The following is a 23,220-nucleotide window of genomic DNA, read 5'->3' as shown; positions in this document are numbered from 1 at the left end:
TAAGCCACGGAATGGGCGCTTATGACCATAGCTGTTTTGAGCGCTAAAACAATAATAAAAAAAACAACAAATCTAACAGCAGACTCACACGCTTTCAGCCCTCAAACCTTACAGTCTGGCATCAAATCCACATAGTGGAACAAACGAATAACAACATCGACGTTTACTATCACTATCCAGTAGCTCCACCAACTACTGACTGCTGCTTTTGCTACTACTACTACTACTACTACTACTACTGCCGGCCGGTGTGGCCGTGCGGTTCTAGGCGCTTCAGTCTGGAACTGTGTGACCGCTACGGTCGCAGGTTCGAATCCTGCCTCGGGCATGGATGTGTGTGATATCCTTAGGTTAGTTAGGTTTAAGTAGTTCTAAGTTCTAGGGGACTGATGACCACAGATGTTCACTCCCATAGTGCTCAGAACAATTTGAACCAATTTCAATTTGAGCTACTACTACTACTACTGATACAGTAAAAAATGCTACAAATCTAGCAACGCAATGAACAATAGTAATCATACAATTTTGTGCATTTAAACTACGTACAAGGGCGTAATGAAAAGTAATGCTTCCGAATTTTTCTTTTTGTTCTCAATACCGACCTACATTCCCGCTTCTTTGAGGCACATTGCAACCGTCTGCCACTAGAGGGCTTCGAATTATATCGTGTAACATGGCGGTGTGTAACGTAACTATATTGCCGCGTGAGAAACAGCGTTCCTTAATCAAGTTTCTAACCTCAGAGCAGTTAACCCTGTAAGTAGGCTTTTTAGGTTTTCTTATTGGTAACGCCACGTAGCGCTCCGTATGAAAATCACTGGCTGTGCTGTGTGCAGTCAGTGGCTGGTTGGCATTGTTGTAATACTCGCCATTGTAGCGTTGGGCAGTTGGCTCTTAGCGGAGCGGAGCGTTTCGCAGTTGGAGGTGAGCCGCCAGCAGTGGTGAACATGGGGAGAGAGATGGCGGAGTTTTGAAATTTGTAAGAATGGATATCATGAACTGATATATATATATTATGGCTATTATGGTAAATACATTGTTTGTTCTCTATTAAAATCTTTCACTTGCTAACTGTGCCTATCAGTAGTTAGTGACTTCCGCAGTTTGAATATTTTATTTAGCTGGCAGTAGTGGCGCTCGTTGTATTGCAGTAGTTCGAGTAACGAAGATTTTTCTGAGGTAAGTGATTTGTGAAAGGTATAGGTTAATGTTAGTCAGGGCCATTCTTTTGTAGGGATTACTGAAAGTGATATTGCGTTGCGCTAAAAATATTGTGTGTCAGTTTAAGCACAGTCTTGTATAATTTTTCTAAGGGGACGTTTCATAACCCTCACACGGAACACCGTCTCCTTCAGCATGACAGTGCTAGACCACACAATAGCACTGCGACATCTGCAACTATCTGACGCCTAGGTTTCACTGACTTCCACCATCCTCTCCACACAGTGTGGAGTGGCGCGCTCTGCCTTCACCCATCAAACTTCGGGCCATCAAGGAGGCAACTGGTGCGTGGCGCTCCTCCTTGCGGGTCTCTCGCAAGGACTCGTTTGTCCTCTGTAGGCTGCGCATTGGTCACACCTGGACAACGCACAGCTACACTACCGGCCATTAAAATTTCTACACCAAGAAGAAATGCAGATGATAAACGGGTATTCATTGGACAAACATATTATACTAGAAGTGAATGTGATTACATTTTCACGCAATTTGGGTGCATAGATCCTGGGAAATCAGTGCCCAGAACAACCACCTCTGGCCGTAATAACGGCCTTGATACGCCTGGGCATTGAGTCAAAAAGAGCTTGGATGGCGTGTACAGGTACAGCTGCCCAGGCTGCTTCAACACGATACCACCCTTAATCAAGAGTAGTGACTGGCGTATTGTGACGAGCCAGTTGCTCGACCACCATTGACCAGACGTTTTCAATCGGTGAGAGATCTGGAGAATGTGCTGGCCAGGACAGCAGTCGAACATTTTCTGTGTCCAGAATGGCCTGTACAGGACCTGCAACATGCGGTCGTGCATTATCCTGCTGAAATGTAGGGTTTCGCAGGGATCAAATGAAGGGTAGAGCCATGGGTCGTAACACATCTGAAATGTAGCGTCCACAGTTCAAAGTGCCGTCAATGCGAACAAGAGGTGACCGAGACGTGTAACCAATGACACCCCATACCATCACGCTGGGTGATATGCCAGTATGGCGATGACGAATACACGCTTCCAATGTGAGTCCACCGCGATGTCGCCAACCACGGATGCGACCATCATGATGCTGTAAACAACCTGGATTCATACGAAAAAATGACGTTTTTGCATTCCTGCACCCAGGTTCGTGTCTGTGATGCAGCGTCATGGGTAACCGCAGCCATGGTCTCCGAGCTGATAGTCCATGCTGGTGCAAACGTCGTCGAACTGTTCGTGCAGATGGCTGTTGTCTTGCAAACGTCCCCATGTGTTGACTCAGGGATCGAGACGTGGCGGCACGATCCGTTACAGCCAAGCGGATAACATGCCTGTCATCTCGACTGCTAGTGATACGAGGCCGTTGGGATCCAGCACGGCGTTCCGTATTACCCTCCTGAACCCACCGATTACATATTCTGTTAACAGTCGTTGGATCTCGACCAACGCGAGCAGCAATGTCGTGATACGATAAACCGCAAAAGCGATAGGCTACAATCCGACATTTATCAAAGTCGGAAACGTGATTGTACGCATTTCTCCTCCGTACACGAGGCATCACAAGAACGTTACACCAGGCAACGCCGATCAACTGCTGTTTTTGTATGAGAAATCGGTTGGAAACTTCCCTCATGTCAGCACATTGTAGGTGTCGCCACCGGCACCAAGCTTGTGTGAGTGCTCAAAAAAGCTAATCATTTGCATACCACAGCATCTTCTTCCTGTCGGTTGAATTTCGCGTCTGTAGCACGTCGTCTTCGTGGTGTAGCAATTTTAATGGCCAGTAGTGTATTTATTGCACCGCGAGGACCCACCTTTGTGCCGCTGCTTGTCAGCTTTGACCGTGGTCCACATCTTGTTGGACTGCCAGCTTGTAACTCCTCTCGGGCAGAAATTTGCACTGTCAGATATGCTTCCTGCACTTTTATCAAATGATGTTGCGATGGCAGATTTAGTTTTGAGTTTTATTCGTGCAGGGGGGTTTTGTCGCTTGATCTAAGTGTTTGTCCTTTTTTGTGTTGAGTCTGACCTTTGGCCTACGATTTTAGACTGGGATTTTAGAGCGTTTCTTGGAGGTTGGCTTTTCCTGTTTTTTGTTTCTATGGTCGGCCAACCACTGTCACATTCGATGTGATTTTAATTCCTTTTGTCTAGTCTCTGTCTGTGTCTTTCTAGTCCTGTGTCGTCTCTCGTCATCTCCATTGTTTTTTTTTTATTTCTTGTAGGGGTTTCAAGTTCATGGAAAAAGGGGCCGATGGCCCTAGTAGTCTGGTCCATTCAACCCCACAAACCAACCTACTGTGAATGTCGGTCAGCGTTGATAAACTGGTGGCTCATTTAGGACAGAGAAGTGGGAGAAGGGGAAGGGGGGCGGTGAATGGGTTTAAGAAAGGCGGTGATGGGAAGTTTGCAAAGCACGAGCATGTAGGAATCGAAGTTAGTGGGTTTGATAATGACAGGACAATGAAACGACTGAAGAGACGAATTACAATTACATATGTACGGAGTAGACAGGCAAACTTCGGCATGCTTAAAACAGAAAAACAACAAATACCTGTAAATAATTTTTGATTCTAGTCACTATATTATCCATTGGGTGTAGTGTGCTACCTTCAACGCAAAGTGCTCTGCAGAGGGTAAGTGGGTTGCTGACGTCTGCAAAGGCTAATGATGGTGATGCACTTCTCCATCTCTCTTATCATCAGCTGCCCGAAAGTCTGAGTCGTTACTGCTTCTTTTCAGTGACAGACGTGACTTATTCGTTTACTGAAAGCTACCACAAAGGTCTCTAACGGTTCTTCTAGCTATTTCTGACTACATGTCTATGCAGCTGGTAATGCCATCATAGTCGAAACCGATCACGAGTTTCAGTGAACTGACGTCTGAACAAGAAATCGATTTCGATAATTTAATGTAGCAGGCCGTGCCTCGCATTGGAAATAATGTTCGGTGCAGAATCAATGAAACCGTCGGCGTTACTATTTGGTAAATTTACAAGTAGACAGCGCAATGCTTAATGCATTGAAAAGAATTGCAATTTATCGTGACTTTTGAGACATCGACTGTATAACTAACTTCAGTTACAGTATGGAATATATGACGCTTCATTGTAACATGGCGTCGTTTGACTTCCTATTGTAGAGGAAATGTTCCACAAAAATTTCATAAATCCGTTTAATTAAATGCAAAAGATAGTTCTAACTTACGGAACATGTTAAGAATTTGACAGATATATTTAATTGACATGTGGACGTAATCGACTTCTTCGTTCTTCGTGAATGGAATGTAATTTACAAGACCTAACGTCAGCAGACAAATATGTAGATCGGACACAATTATACCGTCAAACGTATAGCGTACCGAGTTTAAATGGTTCACAAAATTTTAATATCCGCGATTGATGTGCAAAAAATATTCCTTCCGCCTTTGGAAAGGGAATCAGGTTTATAGGTTTCGTCGTTACATTATTCACATAAATAGTTCATAATGTTCAATATACAGATGTAAAACCGTTCTGTGTGACATGACAGTGATGTTTCAAGCCTTTTTAATCTTGAAAATATTGTGTGTTCTGTAGATTTCAGTTCAGTATCGTCGGTCTTGTATTTACAACAGTTTATCAGAATTAAATTATGAAACTAATATGTGGTTTTCAAAACTGTTCAGTTAGTATTTCGTTACACTAATCTAGAGGTTTCCAATTTTGCTCTCAGTGTTGGATAATACAGTGACGGAAAAAATCGCAACAGCAAGACAGTTAATGTATAGCAATGAAATTTCGAATATATTCCTGTCTAGGTAACACGTTTCACAGATCTACATTGCAAGTTCACAGGTTAATATAAGCATGAGATAAACCACTGCAAATACGAAATGTTGGTACTTTAATAACCCGTGTAAACGTCAGAATGTTGAATGCTATCATGCAAACATGCATACGTACATGTATTGCATTCTACAGGTTCCCGGTGTCAGTTTGTGGGATACAGTTCCGTGCCTGTTGCACTTGGTCGGTAAATGCAGGGACAGTTAATGCTATACGTAGATAACACTGTGGATAGCGTCCAATGATGTCCCATATGTCCTCGACTGGAGACAGATCTTGTCATGGAGCAGGCCAAGGCAACATGTTGACACTCTGTAGAGCATGTTGAGTTACAACAGTGGTATGGCACTAGCGATCTCTTATTGGAAAACAACCCCTGGGATGCTGTTCATGAATGGCAGAACAAGAGGTCGAACCACCAGACTGAGGTCAAATTTGCAGTCAGGGTGCATGACGTGGCCACGCGTATGCTCCTGCCGTCATACGAAATCATGTCCCAGACCGTAATTCAGGTGTTGGTCCAATGTGTCTAGCACACCGAGAGGTTGGTTGCAGACCCTCAACTGACCTCATTCCAACCAACACACAGCCATCAGTGGCACCGAGGGAAAAACAGCTTTCATCAGAAAACATAACAGACCTCCAAACATAACAGATCTCCAGCTTGCGTTCCAGGGAGCTCTCGCTTCTCACCACAGAAGTAACAAATATCGGTGGTTTTGGGTCTGTGGAATGCACGCTACAGGGCGTCTGGCTCGAAGCTGTCCTCGAAGTAACCGATTTGTAGTAATTCGTTGTGTCACTGTAGTGCCAATTCCTGCTCAGATTCTTGCTGCACATGCAGTACGATGCACCAGAACCATACGCCGAATACGATGGTCTTCCCTCTTCGGTAGTGCCAAGTATCTGTCTGGAGCCCGGCTTTCTTGCGACCACACCTTCAGAGGCTACCTTCCTGCCAGGCCTTTCTGCAGTGTCGCAGGAGTAACATCCAGCCTATCATAGACCTATTACACGACCTCGTAATTAAAGCGAACCTGATTTTCAGTCTCATAGTGCCACTGCTAGTGCTACTCTTACGCGGCCGACGAGAAATTTGAATAGACGCCATTTTTCGGATGTAGAAACACGCCTACCAACTTTCGCTCATGTCACACTACTCCATCTTGGTGCTGTTTTTTTTTAGTTTTTTTAGTTAGGTTAAGCTAATCCCTGGGTTAATTTCATTTTGACACACTATTCGGTCTAGTTCTGAGACAAAACATAGTAAACCCCAGGAGAGCCGTTCAACCACTGATCAATTGCTTCTACACAATGACAGGTTAAACTACATTTCGATAATTGTTATACAAATTTTTTCATCAATGTTTCCAATTTAAATGTCTTTTTTGTGTTAACATTTACAATAACTAAAGTTTCTTTTCATTCGGTTCAATTAATAGAGGAATTGCTTTTAAAGAGCGTAATCTCATTGTAGGATTCAAAATGATATGATAATTAAATCAAGGCCCTACTCTGCCCAAAGGCGTTGATAAATATCAACGGGGACAGTTGAAAATATGTGCCCCGACCGGGACTCGAACCCAGGATATCCTGCTTGCATGGCAGACGCTCTATCCATCTTTTGTAACCACTCTTTTTATTATTATTATTCCACAAAAACAGTAACAAAAAAGGTTAGCTTACAATGAAATGACATAAATAAGGTGAAAGATAATTGCAGTCATAAATTACAGCATTCAAAGAATGAGGAATGATATGCAGTCTTTAGCAGTAGACACATTTAGCACATCCACTGTCACCTTCAACTTACTGGTGGCAGTTCAGCATGCGCATTTCTTATCTGAGCCACCGAAGGCACAGATGATAGTGCGACTGCAGGGACTTATCCCTTGCACTCTCCCCGTGAGACCCACATTCCCAACTTAATGCTCACACACTACATTCGTAGTGCCCCTGCCCATTACACTCATTATTCGCGGAAGACAGTCTTACCCGGACCCGTAAGAATTCGTGAAATATGTGTGCATCCGCACAGAAGCAGAAGGTCAATGGCCGGTTAGCCTTAACTATATACGAAGATGGTATCAGTTCTTTCGGACATGTCCGAAAGAACAGATACCATCTTCATATATAAAGGATTCAGTTGTATATGATTAGTGAGAGTACTTTTATTATTTTACAAGATTTCCTTTTGTGTTGATATGAACTGCATATGTTGGAATAGGTGATCGTTGGTAGACCTTTCTGGTGTAGTGTCACGGGTGCGCTTTGTGGGATCATGAAGGACTGTAAGGGAAGAACAGGAAAGCAGCTCACTGAACGCCATTCAACAAAAACGGTGGCTAGATAACATGAAGAATTCGTACGAAAACATAAGAAATATACCAGATAAAAACTTCCTGAAAGAAAATCGAAGTTAACACTTATTATTAATAGTGGCAGGAAGAAGAGTCTTTCAACTTCTCTTAAAACAACTACTTCTGAAATCGGGTAGGATTTGGCAGAAACAGCCAGTAGTAGACAAAACTGTATTTGTTACAACATAATCTTTGATACTTTTAACGCCGCGCGTTATTAGCCGAGCGGTCTAGGGCACTGCCGTTATGGACTGTGCGGCTGGTCCCGACTGTGGTTCGAGTCCTGCCTCGGGCATGGGTATGTGTGTTTGTCCTTAGGATAATGTAGGTTAAGTAGTGTGTAAGCTTAGAGACTGATGACCTTAGCAGTTAAGTCCCATAAGACTTCACACACATTTGAACATTTTTGGTTTGATACTTTTAACATTATTTTGCGCATGACAATTTTACAAATTCAAATCTGGTTTCATGTCTTTGAAATGCCATACACACATCTACCAGTGCAATTACTGAATGTCTTAATAGTGCTATTGACAGCATTTCACAACTTATGCGCAGCTGCAACACACAGCAGTTCCAGCAATACCGGCTGACAAGCGGTGACTGTGAATGGTGCGGTGCAGTCTCCATCACGGAGAAAGGCGTGCTCAGAAAATTGTATCGTACATGTTCCTCATGACACGTGTGTAAACCGTGTTCGTGATCAGTGTCACACATCTTACTCAAGATCCATGAGTTCTCATCATGCAGTAACAGCGCCAGGGAAGCAAAATTCATGTTATTTGAAGACTAAATTGATTTCCTTTTAATTTTGTTCTTGCCATGAACAGTATTCACGAGTGATTCATTCTCTACTGTACGACTGTGCATAACGTCCTTTTCTCACCGAGTAGTCTGTGCATTTACATCGCCTTTCGTTTCATTTGTGTGAAGATTGAGACCGAGTCAAACGCGAATTCAACTGAACGTTTTATTTTGAACAGTAACTGAAACATGGTATTACTTCCATAAACAGTACAACAACATTTCTGCTTCAGTTGCAGGGCCATCACACACCTATGAGCATTTACCTGTTCCGTACACGTGCTTTAGCAAGTCGTTACTTTCACTGGAAGAGTCTACCGTATCAGACTTTCCCCCATGTATAGAAGTCAGTACTTGCACCAAGTTCTGTTCCTGGCACTTACAAAATCGCTAGCCGGAAACAAAGAAAGAAGTCATCAAAACAGGCCTATGAGCAAATATGCAAAGAATCAAGTTCAACAAAATCTGAGCACTTTCAATCGTCCAAAATTCTGTGAGATTCGATTTCATTTTTATCTTTCAGTCTGAGAATTTCTGTATCATTTTATACGACTAAAATTTTCATATATTGTTTACTGTGAATGTTGTCTACCTGCTTGTAACTAGTTACGCAACAATCTGCTTAGGGTGATCCATTGGCCACAAATTTTCATATGCATCATGACGGTCATCCCTTGAGTCAGTGTATTTAGTGGATATGGAGGCTGAGCAGGTGAGATGGTAACACTGCTGGTGCAGTAGGCTGAGCCCCGGAGCTGGTATGCCTCCCAGTCATACACACTAAGACGTCAGACAGTGAAACAGCATTGTCTGGAAACATACTTACTGACTATGATTTTACGGTATGGATTGCCTTCTGCAGCCTGGTAAAAGGTATGATGATTTGCATATCTGAGTACGGCAAGAAATGCGGACACGGACACAGCGCTTCGTCGGCTGCGGCCGTTGTGCAGGTCGGGACCCGACGGCGATGAGAATTCTGTCGGCGCAGGCCTACCGTGGCTCACCACCAGGCAGCGCAGCCCACTCCAGTTCTCTGAAAGGCTGAAGTGCGCTGAAGAGAATGCCAGGAATATATCTGGGAAGTTGAGTGCCATGAAGGTAGAAGCCGGGACCCGAATCAGCAACGCAGGTTACAACCAGGAAGGTGGTACAACGTACAGCCAAAGACGCGCTGCTCAGGTGTCTCGCCCAACACCTTTTCGGCGATAGTTTGCGGTAACCTGGTATGGCTGTTCACCAGGGGAAGGTCCAGGCATGGACTTATCTTCTTCAGTCGCAGCAGTGACCAAGCAGCAATGGCAGCTTGCAGTGGCTGAGGTCTTCTACAGCTGGCTGGCTGTAGTCTCGGGGGCGAAAGCTTCGCCGGTACCAGGGAGCGTGTCAAAGTTCGCCAACCAAATTATGCTGTGGTGCCGGCCGCTGTGGCCGAGCGGTTCTAGGCTCTTCAGTCTGGAATCGCGCGACCGCTACGGTTGCAGGATCGAATCATGTCTCGGGCATGGACGTGTGTGATGTCCTTAGGTTAGTTAGGTTTAAGTTCTAGGGGACTAATGACCTATGATGTTAAGTCGCATAGTGCTCAGAGCCATCTGAACCATTTTTTATGCTGTGGTACTTCAGGTACTGGCCAACGGCCTTACCGCAGTGGTAACACCATATCCCGTCAGATCACGAAGTGAAGCACTGTCTGGCTGAGCTAGCACTTGGATGGGCGACCATCTGGTCTGCAGAGCACTGTTGGCAAACGGTGTGCACTCAGCCCTTGTGAAGCAAACTGAGGAGCTACTTGATTGAGATGTAGCGACTCTGGTCTCTTTAACTGACATACGGCAGGGAGAGCGGTGTGCTGACCACATGCCCTTCCATGTCTACATCCAGTGACGTCTGTGGGCTGAGGATGACACGGCGGTCGGTCGGTAGCCGTGGGGTCTTCCAAGGCCTGTTCGGACAGAGTTTAGGGTAGTAGTTTTACCTCAGGTATCGTCAGTTCCCCATGGTGTTGCGCTTTCGGTCAGCCCTGGAGTGGCTGAGATCAGAGGTTACTTGTTATGGGTATATATTGCAAGGCTTGTAGAATGACGTGTTAAGTCACCTGCACTTCTCGTTTAGGGCTCGGCTCAGTGTGGAAATGTACAGGGTGTTTGAAAAAGAACTCTCTAGTTTTAATGTGTCCTAGAAACTGTACAATGTGACATACACTATTTTAGTTTGTGGTGTTTGATTCATAAATCCTCCAAGGTTGGCTCATCTATAGCTGGCAGGTCTGCTTGACCTTGAGACGGTACCAGTGCTGCTCTTTCCTCTGTTCGCTCAGTTCAGTCCAGGCGTGCGTGCAGTACAGTGCAGAACATCTCAGCGACAATTTGTACTCCGCAACAGAGAGCGCAGTATGTTATTTGGCTTGTGAAAACTGAGTCAGTAATAACAGTGCAACGTAATTTTTGACGTCATTTACGGGAAAGAATCGTCGCGGCGGTTGGGACGGTTTCACCTGAAGTGTTGGTGAATACGTGGCGAGAAGTGGAATATCGTCTCGACGTGTGCAGGGCAACAAATGGATCCCACGTTGAAGTCTGCTAACATTAAACAAAACTTGAAGGATTTCTCTTTCATGATATGTACTCACTGATGTAACTTTTCATTAATTTCCCCATTAAATTCATACTTAAAACAAGGGAGTTCTTATTCAAACGCCCTGTATTATGATCGGAATCCACGAAATGGAATATGAACTGTGGCGGAATGTGTCTCATGATATGGTGGTACTGGTGGACTTGGATTGCTCCAGACTTCTCCTCAAAAACTTAAGAGACGAATCTAATAACTCAGATCGTTGGCTTCCTGTTAAGGGGCTTGACTGTGAAACTTTTAACTTAATGCAATTCTTTATTCAAGGTGTGGCAGAGAATTGTGGTTGTTGTCTTTCATCTTCGGGAGTCATACATCTAAGCCATTGCAATCTGATCTCGCAGTATTTGTCACTAACATCATCGATTTTCATTAAATCGACCGAGCCTGAACATCATGTATCACAAGATAACAATTTTCTAGAAAAAAATTCGAGTTTTGTGCCATTATCTCTGAGGAATTCAATGCAGTCGTCCATAAGATTATTAACAGCAAAGAATGCATGTCCTATCGCTGCAAGGAAAATATTCAGCTAGGTCTGTACTTACATTTTTTGATCTGGTGCTCACAGCTTCCAGTATTCTGCAGTTATTTACAGGTAAAGTTGGAATACTTTGTTGTTCACGTATTCTCATACAGAAAACTGTGGACACATTTACATCCAAACAAGCACCCAAAACTATTGTTACTGGTAGCTTCTTTATCCGTGACTGTATGACTGATTGTTTAACACCTGTACTGTCAATGTCAATTGACGCATGGTGCAGGGAATGGCAATTGAATCTCAATGTAGACAAGTGTAATGTGCTGCGAATACATAGAAAGATAGATCCCTTATCATTTAGCTACAAAATAGCAGTTCAGCAAATGGAAGCAGTTAATTCCATAAATTATCTGGGAGTACGCATTAGGAGTGATTTAAAATGGAATGATCATATAAAGTTGATTGTCGGAAAAGCAGATGCCAGACTGAGATTTATTGGAAGAATCCTTAGGAAATGCAACCCGAAAACAAAGGAAGTAGGTTACAGTACGCTTGTTCGCCCACTGCTTGAATACTGCTCAACAGTGTGGGATCCGTACCAGATAGGGTTGATAGAAGAGATAGAGAAGATCCAACGGAGAGCAGCGCACTTCGTTACAGGATCATTTAGTAATGGCGAAAGCGTTACGGAGATGATAGATAAACTCCAGTGGAAGACTCTGCAGGAGAGACGCTCAGTAGCTCGGTACGGGCTTTTGTTAAAGTTTCGAGAACATACCTTCACCGAAGAGTCAAGCAGTATATTGCTCCCTCCTACGTATATCTCGCGAAGAGACCATGAGGATAAAATCAGAGAGATTAGAACCCACACAGAAGCATACCGACAATCCTTCTTTCCACGACCAATACGAGACTGGAATAGAAGGGAGAACCGATAGAGGTACTCAGGGTACCCTCCGTCACACACCGTCAGGTGGCTTGCGGAGTAGGGTGTAGATATAGAATGATTAATGCCGGAGCACTACTCCTGCCTAATGTACATCATGTCCCTGTACCTCAGAAAATCAACTTCTCAGTTACAGCCCTTGCTTCACTCCATGACTGACACATTAGGGCAAGATGTCGTTATATCTGCTTTCTGTCTCATCATTCGTCTGATGATTTAGATTGTCGACGACCTGTCTTACGATCAGTGGCTATTTTCGGCAGTTCTGGGTGTTGTGTCTATTGTCTTGCTTGTTGTTATGCCAGTGGTTATTATTATTTTGCATGTACCTAGGACTGTACCTCCACTCTAGACTTTTATGCTTGTTATGATTACTGTTTTTGTTGCCGAGTTGATTACTAAAGTGCCCGTTATTGTGTACCTCAATGTACGCATTATGCTGATGCTAATGACGGCCCACACGGAGATTTCCTGAAGAATTACACCCTCACCCGTTATTGTTACTTGGAACAGAAAGCTGATTAACTAAGTGGAATCAGGTCTATTCAGTCGATAATAGACGTGAAATCCTTTAAGTTGGTTTCTGATAAATGAATTAGTTTTTCTCACTCTTCTGTAGTCAGTTTCGCCTTTACAATCCGCAGAATGTCACTGTACGAAATCGGCTCATCCCAATAATTTGTTTTGTGAATATATTTGTCAAAATATTGGCTCAGGCTACCCTACATGAAATTAAACAGTTCTGGGTTAAACACTTCCTTTCTAGGCATTCTCGGAAGTCACTAGACCTGAACTTGGCCAGAAAGGGTCTTCCGAATTGGTCGTAAATTCAACAATACTCCGCAGCTTACGTAACTCGTAAGTACCCGTTGCTGTGAATGTATCCACTGACAAAGCAGATTTTCTGGATGTCGTTCCATGACCTTGATATCACACTTCGAAGAGTACATGTGAAGACAACAGCGTGTGTACTTTTTTTATCAGCTGAAAAAACCTGAAATTGTCTGTGCTTAATCAGTTTCTCTTTTGTGAAGATTGAGGTGTAAGTGGGCACTGGAGCTGCTGCGTGTTGTAGATTCTGCAACAATCGAGCAACTGGCCCATTCTCTTCACGTCGTGTCCTCCCTGACATCGGCTCATTTCCTGCGATAATTAGGAATCATACACAACAGTTTGTATGTCGCGTACTGCCGCCTGAATTTCAGTTAACTCACTGTTGAACACATTTATTTGTTCTCTTATTTCCTATAACTCATTTTTCCTGGTACCGGTTGAATCATCATGTTCTTTAGACCTGTGAGTACTTGTAGCCTGTATCTTGTTATTGCTTTTCTTCCTTGCCAAACGTCTAGATCGCGAGTTCGGTTGAGAGTTGCTCTCTCTCTGTGGCACGAATTGTTCAATTATGCCGTTTCCCTGTTCTAGTGAAATATTGATGACTAGTAGTGCTAACTACTGAGCAGGGTCAGACAATGATTCTTCACTTAGTTCCCCAGTTAATCTGGTCAAAGCTTCAGGTATGCATTTCTGAGCTTGCCTTAATTCGTTTAACTCTTTCGTTATTTGCACTAGCAATTCACAAATTTCATTCCTAGGGTAGTCCTCACTTCAGAAATTTTCTTTGCTAAAGTTTCAGAAGCTTCTTTTGCTATGTTAGTTTGGTTTGCGGAATTTTCCTATTATAACTTCTCTTGATTTTGTGCCGTTACAGTTGCTCTTGATTTTGTGCTGTGACAGCGACTTGGTTTAGCACTTCGATCATTGTTCTCGACAAAACCTCAAGTTTGATAAACAATTCCATTAACGGATATCGTGGTTGAGTGCTTTCAGCAACTTACTCAACACTTTTAATCAATTACTGACCATTACTTTTGTCAGTTCCTTCCATATTCATTTGCTTGCCTATTTTTACCATAACAATTGGAAATTTCAGAGAAAAGAAACAGAAATGGAATTTAAGAATTAGGACACTGCTTATCCAGTTATTATACAAATATATGTGCTAAGTCGTTTTTTCAAATTTTTTAGTTCCAAAACAGCTACTTGTAAGAAACGAACGATGTGTGCATTACAACAGTGTACACGAGGCAAAGTGGGTAACTGTACTAAAGAGCGAAAATTTCCTACACTACAGGCAGAATTTTGAATGTATTTGGAACCTTTAACTTTACACAAGGAAAAATATCACATAAAGCAAAGTAAACTTTTTTCTGGCTTTTTATCCAGCTGCGGTGAAGTGATTTCAGCTAATAGGACTCCATTTACCCGTTTTTACATTTTATTCTCCTCCCACGGATGTTTCATCAACAAATAAGAAAACGTTCAGTTCTTATGTACAATGTTGTTGTTGTTGTTGTTGTTGTGGTCTTCAGTCCTGAAACTGGTTTGATGCAGCTCTCCATGCTACTCTATCCTGTGCAAGCTTCTTCATCTCCCAGTACCTACTGCAACCTACATCCTTCTGAATCTGCTTAGTGTAGTCATCTCTTGGTCTCCCTCTACGATTTTTACGCTCCACGCTGCCCTCCAATACTAAATTGGTGATCCCTTTATGCCTCAGAACATGTCCTACCAACCGATCCCTTCTTCTGGTCAAGTTGTGCCACAAACTTCTCTTCTCCCGAATCCGATTCAATACTTCCTCATTAGTTATGTGGTCTACCCATCTAATCTTCAGCATTCTTCTGTAGCACCACATTTCGAAAGCTTCTATTCTCTTCTTGTCCAAACTATTTATCGTCCATGATTCACTTCCATACATGGCTACACTCCATAAAAATACTTTCAGAAATGACTTCCTGACACTTAAATCTATACTCGATGTTAACAAATTTCTCTTCTTCAGAAACGCTTTCCTTGCCATTGCCAGTCTACATTTTATATCCTCTCTACTTCGACCATCATCAGTTATTTTGCTCCCCAAATAGCAAAACTCCTTTACTACTTTAAGCGTCTCACTTCCCAATCTAATTCCCTAAGCATCACCCGACTTAATTTGACTACATTCCATTATCCTCGTTTCGCTATTGTTGATGTTCATCTTATATCCTCCTTTCAAGACACTATCCATTCCGTTCAACTGCTCTTCCAAGTCCTTTGCTGTCTCTGACAGAATTACGATGTCATCGGCGTACCTCAAAGTTTTTATTTCTTCTCCATGGACTTTAATACCTACTCCGAATTTTTCTTTTGTTTCCTTCACTGATTGCTCAATATACAGATTGAATAATATCGGGGATAGACAACAGCCCTGTCTCACTCCCTTCCCAACCACTGCTTCCCTTTCATGTCCCTCGACTCTTATAACTGCCATCTGGTTTCTGTACAAATTGTAAATAGCCTTTCGCTCCCTGTATTTTACCCCTGCCACCTTCAGAATATGTAAAAGAGTATTCCAGTGAACATTGTCAAAAGCTTTCTCTAAGTCTACAAATGCTAGAAACGTAGGTTTGCCCTTCCTTAATCTAGCTTCTAAGATAAGTCGTAGGGTCAGTATTGCCTCACGTGTTCCAACATTTCTGCGGAATCCAAACTGATCTTCCCCGAGGTCGGCTTCTACTAGTTTTTACATTCGTCTGTAAAGAACTCGCGTTAGTATTTTGCAGCTGTGACTTATTAAACTGATAGGTCGGTAATTTTCACATCTGTCAACACCTGCTTTCTGTGGGATTGGAATTATTATATTCTTCTTGAAGTCTGAGGTTATTTCGCCTGTCTCATACATCTTGCTCACCAGATGGTACAGTTTTGTCAGGACTGGCTCTCCCAAGGCCGTCAGTAGTTCCAATGGAATGTTGTCTACTCCTGGGGCCTTGTTTCGACTCAGGTCTTTCAGTGCTCTCTCAAACTCTTTACGCAATATCGTATCTCCCATTTCATCTTCATCTACATCCTCTTCCATTTCCATAATATTGTCCTCAAGTACATCGCCCTTGTATAGACCCTCTGTATACTCCTTCCACCTTTCTGCTTTCCCTTCTTTGGTTAGAACTGGGTATCCATCTGAGCTCTTAATATTCATACAAGTGGTCCTCTTTTCTCCAAAGGTCTCTTTAATTTTCCTGTAGGCAGTATCTATCTTACCCCTAGTGAGATAAGCCTCTACATCCTTACATTTGTCCTCTAGCCATCCCTGCTTAGCCATTTTGCACTTCCTGTCGATCTCATTTTTGAGACGTTTGTATTCCTTTTTGCCTGCTTCATTTACTGCATTTTTATATTTTCTCCTTTCATCAATAAAATTCAATATTTCTTCTGTTACCCAAGGATTTCTACTAGCCCTCGTCTTTTTACCTACTTGATCCTCTGCTGCCTTCACTACTTCATCCCTCAAAGCTACCCATTCTTCTTCTACTGTATTTCTTTCCCCCATTCCTGTCAATTGCTCCCTTATGCTCTCCTTGAAACTCCGTACAACCTCTGGTTCTTTTAGTTTATCCAGGTCCCATCTCCTTAAATTCCCACCTTTTTGCAGTTTCTTCAGTTACAATACTCATAACATTTCCTTTGCTTAATTGTACTGTCAGAGAGCACCAGTATCGTAAATTCTTTAGCGGTGATTTTAGATGTTATGTTTGCGGCAGTAGGGTGGGATATCGCTTTTGGATTAATTCTTAATTATTTTTTCTCATTTCTTATTGTGAGTGGTTATGTATTCCCGCAATGTGCAACGCAGTGTATTACACGGAGGGAAGAAAATCGCGACACCAAGAAGGAGTTGTACGACCTAAACGGAAGTTGATAGGCTTGCTTTTTCGTCTGGAGGATGTATCTTTTCAAATTTCGCGTTAGTTGAATATGAGGATACAAATCAGTTTTGCCTTAAATACAAGATGTAATGGTCGTCAGTGTTGGTCACCTTCGAGATAGGCCGTGGTGAGCTGTTGTTAGTCAAGAGTGCCTCTACAGCGACAAAGACGCCATTACCAACACCTCACTCAGTTTAACAGAGGTCGTGAAATAGGGCTACGAGAAGCTGGAAGCTCCTTCTGCGAAACTGCAGAAAGACTTGGCAGGAATGCAGCCACTGTACATGATTGCTGGCAGCGGTGGTCACGGGAAGGTACGGTCGCAATTGGACCGGGCCCCGGGCGTCCATGTGGCGCTACATCGATGGAAGAACATGGTGTTCGGCTTCTGGCTTTGGCGCATCGTACTCCATCTGCAGCAGCAATTTGAGCAGCAGTTGGCGCCACAGTGACAGCAGGAGCTATTACAAAGGACAGCTCCGAGCCAGACGCCCTGTAGAGTGCTTTCCACTGACCCCAAACCATCGCCATTTGCAACTTCAACAGTGTGAACCGAGAGCTCATTGGATAGGAGGGTGAAGTTCTACTGTGTTTTCTGATGAAAGCTTTTTATACGTCGGGGCCTGTAACGGCCATGTGGTGGTCAGAAGGTGCCCATTTGATGAGCTGCAACCAATCTGTCTGTATGCTAGACATACGGGACCTACACGTGGGGCTATGGCCTGGGATGCGATTTCGTATGAGAACAGGAGCACTCTCGTGGTTATCCCACGCACCCTGACTGCAAATTTGTACGTCATTCTGGTGATTCGACCTGTTGTGCTGCCATTCGTGAGCAGCAGTCCAGGGGGTGTTTCCCAATAGCACACCACTCGCCCGTATCACTGTTGTAACCCAAAATGCCCTAAGGAGTGTCGACATGTTGCCTTAGCCTGCTAGATCACCAAGTATGTCTCCAGTCGAGCACATGTGGTTCATCACTGCACGACAATTCCAGCGTCATCCACAAACAGCATTAATTGACAAGTGCAACAGGCATGGAACTTCATCCCACAAACTGACGTCTGGCACATGTAGAGAGCAATGCATGCACGCTTGCTTCCACTCAAAATTCTGCCAGTTACATCGGTTATTAAAGTACCAACATTTCATGTTTGCAGTGCCTTAATCCATACTGCGATCTTTCAGTATTAATCACTTAAATCTGTAAAGTAGACAAATATATTTCCTAAATGTCATTACTCTAAGTTATTATTTTCTTCGTGTTCCTATTTTTTTCTGGCAGTGTGTTTATTGGACTAAATTGTTAGCGCTGTTATTTATTTTTAATTAGGCTGTTAAAAATAAATCGCACGGACGTTGCAGACTCGATGAGCACAGAAATCAAGCCGCTAAACATTTTGCTATCCCACGAATCGTGAAATTTCCACACAATATGGTTATCAGTAATTAAATATGGCATATCGAACTTCGTAATGAGAAGGATAGATTACGACGTTTGTCACACCTTTATAAGGAGTGATCAAAACGCTTCCATTTGAAGGCGTTGCTGCAGCTTATATGCAACATATCGGGTCTCCTTTTTGGATATATAAGCACTAAGATTTAGGCAAGGGATTAGTGTGGCTGTCGTGTCTTATCGACGTATGTTTTGGTAAATGTGGAGAGACGTGAACTATGGTGACGTTATTATCAAATGTGTCCAAACAGGACCAACGTGCTGTTATTCTTTATTTGGCTGCCGAATGAGAAACGCCGGACATCTGTCGAATAATTTATAATGTGTATGAGGCAGCATGCTATCGAAAATCACCGTTGTGGCATGGTGTGCCAAGGGGTGTTGCTGCTTCGTGGTAGCTCACTTCCGCATCACAAACTTTGTCGGGCAGAAGCTACTCCAACTCAATTGCGAGACACTGAAGCAACCGCCCTACAGTCCTCATATCTATTCATGCCATTGTCACGCCTTCGATCTTTATGAAAATGCCTTGAAGGATCGACTGTTCCTGTCAGACAATGCTGTCCAGAAGCCATTTACGGATTCTTCGTGCAGCAGGACACTGTATTTTAACAAACGGATACCTCCAACCTCGAGCAACGGTGGGGTGATTACCTCAATGTTCAATGGTGACTGCCTGATTGGCATACATTTCGGGACTGTACTGCCTTCGAGCGGAAACTTCTTGATCGTTCCTTATAACTGAAGGTCCATTAACTCTCATGTGATATAGTGTCGTCAAATTTAAAATAAAACGTCTCACTTTCTCCGCTATTGACATCAGATAAGCAAGGGCAAATTAGTATTAATAACATTCACTTACAAGAAGTAGTGGACAATTAAACTGTGGCCGCGCATAAACATTACACGCCAAGAGGGTTTCTGACAGTCACCGGTAGCAAACTACTAGTTCGTCCTCGCACGAAGACTGAGCAACAGTTCTGTAAATAAAATACACTATATGATCAAAAGTATGCGAACACCCCTAAATCATAACTTTTCAATATTAGGTGCATTGCGCTGCCACCTACTGCCAGGTAATCCATATCGGCGACCTCAGTAGTCATTAGACATCCTGATAGAGCAGAATGGGAACTCGCGGACTTCGAACGTGGTCAGGTGATTGGGTGTCACTTGTGATATACGTCTGTAAGTGTGATTTCGACACTGCTAAACATCCCTATGTCGATGTTTCCGATGTGGTAGTGAAGTGGAAATTTGAAGGGAGACGTACAGCACAAAAGCGTACATGCCGACCTCGTCTGTTGACTGATAAGAGACCGCCGACAGTTGAAGAGAGACGTAATGTGTAATAGGTAGACATCTATCCCGACCATCACTCACGAATTACAAACTGCATCAGGATCCACAGCAAGTACTATGACAGTTAGTCGTGAGGTGAGAAAACTTGGATTTCATGGTCGAGCGGCTGCTCATAAGCCACACCCATTACGGCAAATGCTAAACGACGCCTCACTTGGTGTAAGAAGCGTAAACATTGGACGATCGAACAGTAAAAACGTTGTGTGGAGTCACGATCACGGTACACAATGTTGCGTTCCTGTTGCAGGATGTGCGTATGGCGAATTCCCGGTGAACGTCATCTGCCAGCGTGTGTAGTGACAACAGTAAAATTCGGAGGCGGTGGTGTTATGATGTGGTCGTGTTTTTCAAGGAGGAGGGTTTGCAGCCCTTGTTGATTTGCGTGGCACTATCACAGAACAGGCCTACATTGATGTTTTAAGCACATTCTTGCTTCCCACTGTTAAAGAGTAATTAGGAGATGGCGATTGCATCTTTCAGCACGATCGAGCACCTGTTCATAATGCACGGCCTGTGTCGGACTGGTTACACGACAATAGCATCCCTGTAATGGAATGGTCTGCGCAGAGTCCTAATCTGAAACCTACAGAACACATCTGGGATTTTTTCGAACGCTGACTTCGTGGCAAGTCTCACTGACCGACATAGATACCTCTTCTCATTGCAGTACTACGTAAAGAATGGGTTGCCGTTCCCCAAGAAACTTTCCAGCATCCGACTGAAGCCGGCCGGTGTGGCAGAGCGTGTGTAGTCGCTTCAGTCTGGAACCGCGCGACCGCTACGGTCGCAGGTTCGAATCCTGCCTCGGGCATGGATGTGTGTGATGTCCTTAGTTTAGTTAGGTTTAAGTAGTTCTAAGTACTAGGGGACTGATGACCTCAGATGTTAAGTCCCATAGTGCTCAGAGCCATTTGAACCTGACTGAACGTATGCCTGCGAGAGCGGAAGCTGTCATCAAGGCTAAGGGTGGCCCAATCCCATACTGAGTTTCAGGATTACCGATGGATGGGGCCACGAACTTTTAAGTAATTTTCAGCCATGTGTCCGGATGCTTTTGATCGCATAGTGTAATAACATAAACGGTTTGGGGGGGGGGGGGGGGGAGGGGCGACTTTGTGTTTGGTGGCTTCCTATGATAGCTTAAGAGCGATGATTTTCTTAATATTGGAGTTGTTTCCAGCTACTGTTGCAAACAAGCTTTGGTGAGGCAGGAGACAGCACTCAGCAGCTAGTACTGATTCAAGGAGCAGGAATAAATAAAACAATAACTGTAGTAAAAACGTTATATTTTTTACATATGTCAATTTTAAAATACTCAGCGAAGTTCCTAGAATAAAATAGCATGAATATTAAGAGTTTAGAAAAAGGAAATGAATTCTACAAGGTTACAAGCAATGCTTAACGCAGTTTTCAGTTTATTGCCCACGTGGATGGACTTGCATACTGGTCACCAGCAGAGAACATTCAAGCTAGGTACAGAAGCACATTCATGAGCTGCCGACAGCAAATCCAGCACAGTTGGAGAATCCACAGGCACGACCGACAAAGTACAAGAAGTTGAATATTCCCCCCCCCCCCCCCCCGCCCCCTTTCCCCCAACCCCTGCGAGAAAATATAAACGACAGACTTTGCTTGGCAGAAAAGTGTTGCCTGTATTGTCGGCGAATGGTGAATGAATTTAACTGAATTCTACACCTGACAACGACTGGAGGAAAGAGCTGGATGTAAAATCAATTTTCGTTGAGCTGCAAGGCGCTCTCGAAATGGAGGGTCGGTGGATAGTCCTCGTGGGAGTGCAAGAAGGCCGTCACGGGCCATGTGGGGCGGTGGTGATGTTTCAAGAGTGCTGAGTGCATCAAGTCGGCAACGGGTGATATTCAGTGATCAGTAAAACTGTTCTGTAATAGAAAGCTTTGAAAGAGTGTGCAAGATCAAGCCCGGGTGTGGGCATGGGATTCGGCTCACATTCCGATTTTGTGGGCAAGTGTTGCGCTTTAGTGAGCGAGCACTTGTGCCGCAGGCAAGGGTCTTATGCGAGAACATGGAGCCATTGTAACCGTCTATACAGATACGTTGCCAAAAAAGTAGCATAATGTATTTGGTTGAGGTAGGACCACAGGCTGCCGCGCACAGCCCTCTGCAACTGTCAGCGATCAGCTTATGCCGACTCAACTATAGTTGTAGGTAGTGTTTCATGAAAACGAGGCATGCTTGGCGGAGTCGAATAGAAACAATAAATTCCGTTCGTTCCCGAGAAACCATAAAATGTGGCCTTTTTGTGTGTGTCTGTTTCAGTTTTTGACGTTAAACTGTTATTCTACTTTGTCTGAGTGGGAGACTGTCTCCGACAGTTCCCTCCGGAACTACTGAAAGCCACTTGGGTAACTGTTGTGATATTTGCCGTATTCATTTCTAAATCCACATCTACTCCGCAAACCACCAGACAGTGAGTGACGGTGGGTACTTCTGGTACCACTAACAGAGCATCCCCCCCCCCCCCCCCTTCCCCGTTTCATTGTTCCGCTCGCGAATTTCATGTGGGAAGAATGATTGTCGGTAATTCTCTGTATTAGCTCTGATTTCTCAAATTTTCTCATTTTGGTTATTTCGTGAGACGTATGTCGAGGGAAGCAATATGTTGTGCAACTCTTCCCGGAAAGTGCGCTCTCGAAATTTCAAAAGTAAACCTGTCGCTGATGTACAACGCCTCTCGTGTAATGTTTGGCATTAGAGTTTGTTGGGCATCTCTGTAACACTCTCGCGGCGACTTAACTATCCCGTGACGAAACGCGACGCTCTTCGGTGGATCTCCTGTAAGGATTCTGTCAGTCCTACCTATTATGGATCCCAGACTGATGAACAATACTCAAGAGTTGGTAGAGCAAGCAACTTGTAAGCCGCTTCCTTTGTCGATTTACATATCCTTAAGATTGTTCCCATGGATCTTAGTCTGCCATCTGCCTTTACTACTTTTTGTTTTGTGTGTTCATTTCTCTTAAGTTTACTCTGGACAGTTACTTCTACGTATTTTACGGTAGGCAATGTTTCCAGCAGTTTGTCAAGAGTGCTATAATTGTACAGCAATGGATTTCTTTTGCTGTGTACGTGCAATATGTTACACTTATATCCGTTCAGAGTCAACTGCGAGAGCCTGCAACATTCATCAATCCTCTGCAGATCATTCTGCAAATCTAAACTGTCTTCTGGCGTTGCTACTTTCTTATAGACACCCGCATCATTTGCGAACACTCTATAATTGCTACCGTCGCTTTCTGATAGATCATTTATTGCGCTGTAGACAGTAAAGGTCCAGTCATACTTCCATGGGGTGCTCCGGAATATACCTTTACATCCGTCGATTTCGTTCTGTTAAGAGCGGCGCGTTGAGTTCTGTCTGCAAGGAAGTCTGCAATCCAG

The 23,220-nt window shown here is 43.7% G+C and overlaps 1 protein-coding gene across 2 annotated transcripts in view; it reads right to left on the bottom strand.

Moving 5' to 3' along the window:
• Positions 1-23,220, bottom strand: part of LOC126281827 (15-hydroxyprostaglandin dehydrogenase [NAD(+)]-like) — a 211,435-nt gene that overhangs the window by 110,905 nt on the left and 77,310 nt on the right. The window lies entirely within an intron of this gene.

Source organism: Schistocerca gregaria, chromosome 7, assembly GCF_023897955.1.
Source record: "Schistocerca gregaria isolate iqSchGreg1 chromosome 7, iqSchGreg1.2, whole genome shotgun sequence".
Classification (NCBI taxonomy): Eukaryota; Metazoa; Arthropoda; class Insecta; order Orthoptera; family Acrididae; genus Schistocerca; species Schistocerca gregaria.
The sequence above is the reverse complement of the archived record's forward strand: the minus strand, read 5'-3'. Positions and strand labels throughout refer to the sequence as shown.